Here is a 5,829-nt window from a genome sequence, read left to right as displayed (position 1 = left end):
GAAATTAAATGGAAAGAATATGCCGTAAAAAAAAACCCTCAACATATAATCAGAAACATGATGTTTAGCATTTTTTTTTTCAAATTTGGAGACTCTTTTAGAACTATTAATATCTCGTGTAGAATAAAACTTGTTAGGATGTTAGCAATTCCTTTAGTTTCCACTGCCTTTTCTCTTTCTTCTGTTAAGTTCAGTAAATACAATGTTTCTAATTGAAAATGTAAAAAAAAAAAAAAGAATGCACCTTTGTCTGACGTGTTTGACTTGGCAGATACGCTGATTGAGGTTCCTGGTCTGTCTGCCTACTGTAGCATCTGCACACCACCTTTTATTGATGGTTGTAGGAAAGCAGCGTGCTAAAAGGAGTCATGACACGTGTCAAAGCCTGTTGCTCATTTACAGAGTAACGGGGCTACTAACAAGAAAAGAAGTCAGAGTCAGGATTTCTGCTAAAGACAGAAAAAAGACCGTCTCCAGGGCTTGCCTCACTAAGAAAAAGCACCTTTGTTAAAGCACGTGACACCACTTTCTTTGGAATCTGGATATGAGTCTAGACATGCTGGAACTTTCAGGACTTACTCTGAGTTTTGTTAACTGGCCTTTAGTACCAGCTGAATGGTTTCCAGTTCACAGTTCCTTGTGCCTTAACGGTGAATTCCATAGAGGAAGAAGTCCAAGTGTCTCCTTAGATTGGATAACTTTCTCCTTTCTGCCATGAGATTTAGAGGGACCATGCCAAGAGGACTTTGGTAAGTGGGGGAAAATGGGGACCTCAAAGCAGTCTATTTTCTGTCTTGTTGCTCTCAAGGAAGAACCTTAAGAGGAAATGGTGCATGGAGTCAGGGAGAGAAAACTTGATGAACTAAGAGAAGAATATTAATGAGGAAAAGTAATCATTTTTTAACCTGAGTTTTTTTTACTTTGCTGTATGAGTAGTCTGAACTACTTTTCCTCCTTCCTTAGATTCCTTCCCACCATATAAAGATGTTCCTAGTCCTCCATTTCCTCAACTGGGAGTAATATTCATTATGTCATAGTTATTTGCACACTTAAGCGTATATTTCAGGGTTTATCTTTTCTGGTGATTAGAAAACTCAGCTTTTTTGTTCATTTAGTCCAGTGAGTTTACTGAAGACAATAGTGATAATGACAATAATGAGAAAGAGTATGGAGATGATACCAAAACAGCAGGGCAGCTAAGTGGAGTGGAGAGGGTTTAGTAGAACTGCATCCAGACAGGGTGTGGTCTGAACATAACTCACTGTCTGCAAGTTGTGTGGCACTCAGCAAGTTCTTCAGTTTAACTGAGCAAAGTTTTTTGTACTTATTTTAATCATGAAATAAATCAGCTTGTATTCCTATTTGTCCTGTTCTAGAACACACAATAGATGCTCCAGAAAATGAAATCCCATTTTCTTCTGTGTCTCTCCATTATTCAGTTCATGATACCGAACATAACAACTACTTGGCCAATTAACCGAAAGAGACCCATATTCATTTCCATTCCCCAAAAAGGTGATCCAACAGAATGTGGAAATTATAGAAGAAAATCATTGATATCACACGCAAGCAAAATCTTGCCAAGGATTATCCAAATTGAAGAACTGCCAAAACAGAAGCTAGATTTAGAAGGGGTTGTGGCACTAGGAATATCATTGTTAATATCAGATGGATCTTGGCTGAAAGCAGAGAGTAACAGAAGGATGTGTATTTGTTTTTTCATCCAGGAGGTTAGACTCTATGAGGAGGAATGTGGCATCAGGAGTGGAGGAAGACTCATCAACAATCTGCCTTATGCAGATGACACAACCCTGCTTGCTGAAATCAAGGAGGACCTGAAACACTTGCTGCAGAAGGCCAAGGACTGAAAACTTAAATTTGGATTGAAGTTCAACATCAAGAAAACAAAGATTTTCACCACTGAGCCGATTGGCAGTATCATGATAAATGGTGAAGAAACTGAGATTGTTAACAGCTTCAATTTGCTTGGCTCCACAATCAGTATTATTGGTACCAGCAGCCAGGAAATGAAAAGATGAATTGTATTGTGAGAGTCTGCTGTCAGGAACCTCTCCAGAGTCCTGAAGAGCAACAATGTCAGTCTAGAGACTATGGTATGCCTGATCAGGCCATAGTCTTTGCAATTATTTGCTATGAGTCAGAAAGTGGGACAATGACTAGGGATGATAGGAGAAGAATTGGTGTCTTTGAGCTGTGGTGCTGAAGAAGAGTACTGAATATACTATGGACTGCTTGCAGAACAAACAAGTTCGTCCTGGAAAGGGTGAAGCCAGGCTGGTTGTTGGAGGCAAGAATTCTGAAGCTTCATTGGACATACTTTGGGGATGTTGCAAGGAGGGACCAGTCCTTGAGGGACATTATGTTTGGGAGTGTGGAGGGACAGCGCAAGAAAGAAAGACTTGAGATGGATTGATTGAGTGACTGGGGTAATGAGAGTAGGTGTGTCAGAGACATTAAGATTGGCACAGGATAGAGCAGTGTTTAGGGCTGTTGTACATAGGGTCACTATGAGTTGCAAATGACTCAATAGCACATAACAGCAACAACTATGCAAAGGCACTAGACTGTGTGGATCGTTAGAAATTATGGCTAACATTGAGAAGAATGGGAATCCCAGAACACTTAATTATGCTCATATGAAAACTAGACTTAGATCATGGAGCTATTATCTGAATAGAGCATGGTTCAAAATCAAGAAGTGTATCAGGGATATATCCTTTTTCCATCCTTTAAAATCTATACACAGAACAGATGATTTAAGAAGCTGGACTTTATGAAGAAGAACGTGAAATCAGGATCAGAGGAAGACTCATCAACAACTTGTGTTATGCAGATGACACAGCCTTGTTTGCTGAAAGTGAGGAGGACTCAAAGTACTTGCTGCAGAATTCCAAAATTCAATAGGAATTGCAAGTCAACATCAAGAAAATAATTACTTACCACTGGGCCAATAGGTTGCACCATGATATGAAGAGTAAGTATTGAAGTAATTAACAATTTCAGCTGACTCAGATTCACAATCAACACCCGCGGCACCAGCAGTTAGGAAATCAAAAGATTAGTTGCACTGGGAAAATCTGCTATCACGGACCTCTCCAGAGTACTAAAGAGCAATGATGTCAGTCATAAGACTAAGGTGAATCTCATCCAAACTGTGGTCTTCTCAATTGCTTGTTATGCATCTGAGAGCTGCACAGTGACTAAGGATGACAGAACAAGAATAAATGCCTTTGAGTTGTGGTGCTGAAGAGGAGTATTGAACATACCATGGACTGCCAAGAGAACAAACAGGTCTGTCCCAGAGAAAGTGAAACCAATTTGCTCCTTGGAGGCAAGGATAATGAAACTCCATCTCACATACTTTGGGCATGTTGTTGGGAGGGAGCAGTCCTTGAACAAGGACATGATGCTTGAAAGACTAGAAGGTCAGTACAAGAGAGAAAGACCCTCGCCAAGATAGATTGATACGGTTCCTGTGGGAAGGACGTCAGGTGTGTCGGAGATAAGTTTGGCTCTTAACAACATGAAGAGCTTGAATCTTTAATTGACTCATTAAGATTCTTTTGGTTGTTAGCGACAGAAATCTATGTGATAATTGTTAGGTGCCGCTGAGTCAACTATGACTCAGAATGAGCTTGTGAACTACAGATCTGAATGTTGCCCTGTTCTGCACTATCCTTATGATCTCTGTCATTCTCAAGACCATTGTGGCAGTCACTGAGCTAAGCCTATGGAAAATGTAGGAATATTGAAACTTAAGTAAATTATATAAGTAGATCTCCTGCTCCCTTTTGTAATTGCAAAGTCAAAACAAGTTTTAAGCCCAGGGACAAATGGAATAATTTAGAAACCAGTTTTCATCTCTTCTTTCTCTATTCTGCTTCCTCTCTGATGGTTCAGATTTTAAGCAGGTTCTGCCCCTTGTGGCAGATGTCTGTTAAATCTTCAGTTCATACCCTCAGCAACCTCAGAGGATAGAAAGTACCTTTTTCCTAGTTACTCTAGCAAAGCTCCTCGAATTCCATCTCATTGGCCTGATTTAGATCACATGCCCATCCTTAAACCAATCATCATGGCCTGGTAAGAATTCTATCCTGAGCTCTGCAATCATGGATGATTGATGCCCACTGAAACTGAAAATCATAAGTAGAACTAGTTGCTAACAGAGTTAATTCCAAATCATAGCAGCCTCATGGGTAGGAGTGTAGAACTGTGCTCCATAGAGCTTGCAGCAGCAGTATATCACCAGGCTTTTCTTCTGAGGTGCCTCTGTTGTTAGGTGAATTTTAATTGATACAATAGCAACTCTATGAACATCAGATTGAAACTTTACCGTAGCCAACAATATATCCTCACAATATTTACCATGCTCAAGTCTTTTGGTACAGTCAGTGTCAATCCATCTTGCTAATGTTCCATTCTTTCACTATCCTTTTTCAAAGCCCTTCTCTAAGAACTGGTGCTTCCTGATAACATGCCCAAAGAAGGTGAAATGAATTCTCACCATCTGGGTGAAATGAAGTCTTACCTCTGGGAAGTACCATGGTTGCACCTCCTCCAAGACAGACTTGTTTGTTCTTTTCTCAGTCAATGGTACATGTAATACTCTTCACCAACCCCACAATTCAAAGGAATCCATTCTCTTTTCATCTTTCTTATTGCTTGTCCAACTTATAGATGCATTTGAATAAATTAAAAATATCATGACTTAAGTCAGATACACATTAGTCTTAAAAATTACATCCTTGTTCTTTCGTACTTAAAAAAAAGCCCTTGACAGATTTTTCCCATGAAACACATCTTTCAATTTTTGACTGCTGCTAGCCTGCTTATTTATTGTGAATCTAAGTAAAATGAAATTGTTGAGATTTAAATCCTTTTCCCATCTATCACGACATTGCCTATTAGTCCAGTGGTAAGGACTTTTGTTTTCTTAATGTTGAAATACAATCCATATTGAAGACTATAGTCCTCAGTCTTCTTTGTAAGTGCTTCTAGTCTTCACTTTTTTCAAGCAAGATTTTGTTATCCACATAACATACGTTGTTGATGGGTCTTCTTCCAATCTTTATACTACATTCTTCTACATACAGTCTCTAGTTTCTCAAACACCCATTAGTAATTATAATGTGGAATGTATGAAATATAAACCTAGGAAAATTGGAAGTTGTAAAATATTAAATGAAACAAAAATTCATATTCTAGCCATTAGTGAATTGAGATGAACTGATATTGGTCATTTTGAATCAGATAATCATGTGATCTACTATGCTAGGAGCACTGGTGGCCAATTGGCGAGAAGTTGCACTGCAATCCCGAAGGCATGTGGTTCGAATCCACCAGCTGCTCCGTGGGAGAATGAGGGGCACTCTATTGCTGTGCAATTAACTGTCTCTGAAAACTCACCGGAGGGTCAGCTGTGAGTTGGTCCTGACTTGATGGTACACAATAATAACACTATGCTAAGAATGACAAATTGAAGAGGAATAGTATTGTATTAATTGTTGAGCAGAACATTTCAAGATCTACCCTGAAAAACAATGCTATGAGGAAGACACATACAAGGAAGGGCTGTCAATACAACTATTATTAAAATATACACACCAACCACTAAAGGCTAAGATGAAGAAATAGAGGATTTCTATAGACCTTTGCAGTCTCAGGTTGATTCAACATTTACTCAAGATACATTAATAATAATTGATGACTCAATGTATCGTTGGATTCTATTTACCAGTATTTTATTTAGGATTTTTGCATCAATATTCATGAGAGATATTGGCCTATAGTTTTCTATTTTGGTGGTGT

This window comes from Elephantulus edwardii, unplaced genomic scaffold, assembly GCF_000299155.1.
Source record: "Elephantulus edwardii isolate Elephantulus edwardi_28Jun2011 unplaced genomic scaffold, EleEdw1.0 scaffold00049, whole genome shotgun sequence".
NCBI lineage: Eukaryota > Metazoa > Chordata > Mammalia > Macroscelidea > Macroscelididae > Elephantulus > Elephantulus edwardii.
This window is presented reverse-complemented; position numbering follows the sequence as displayed.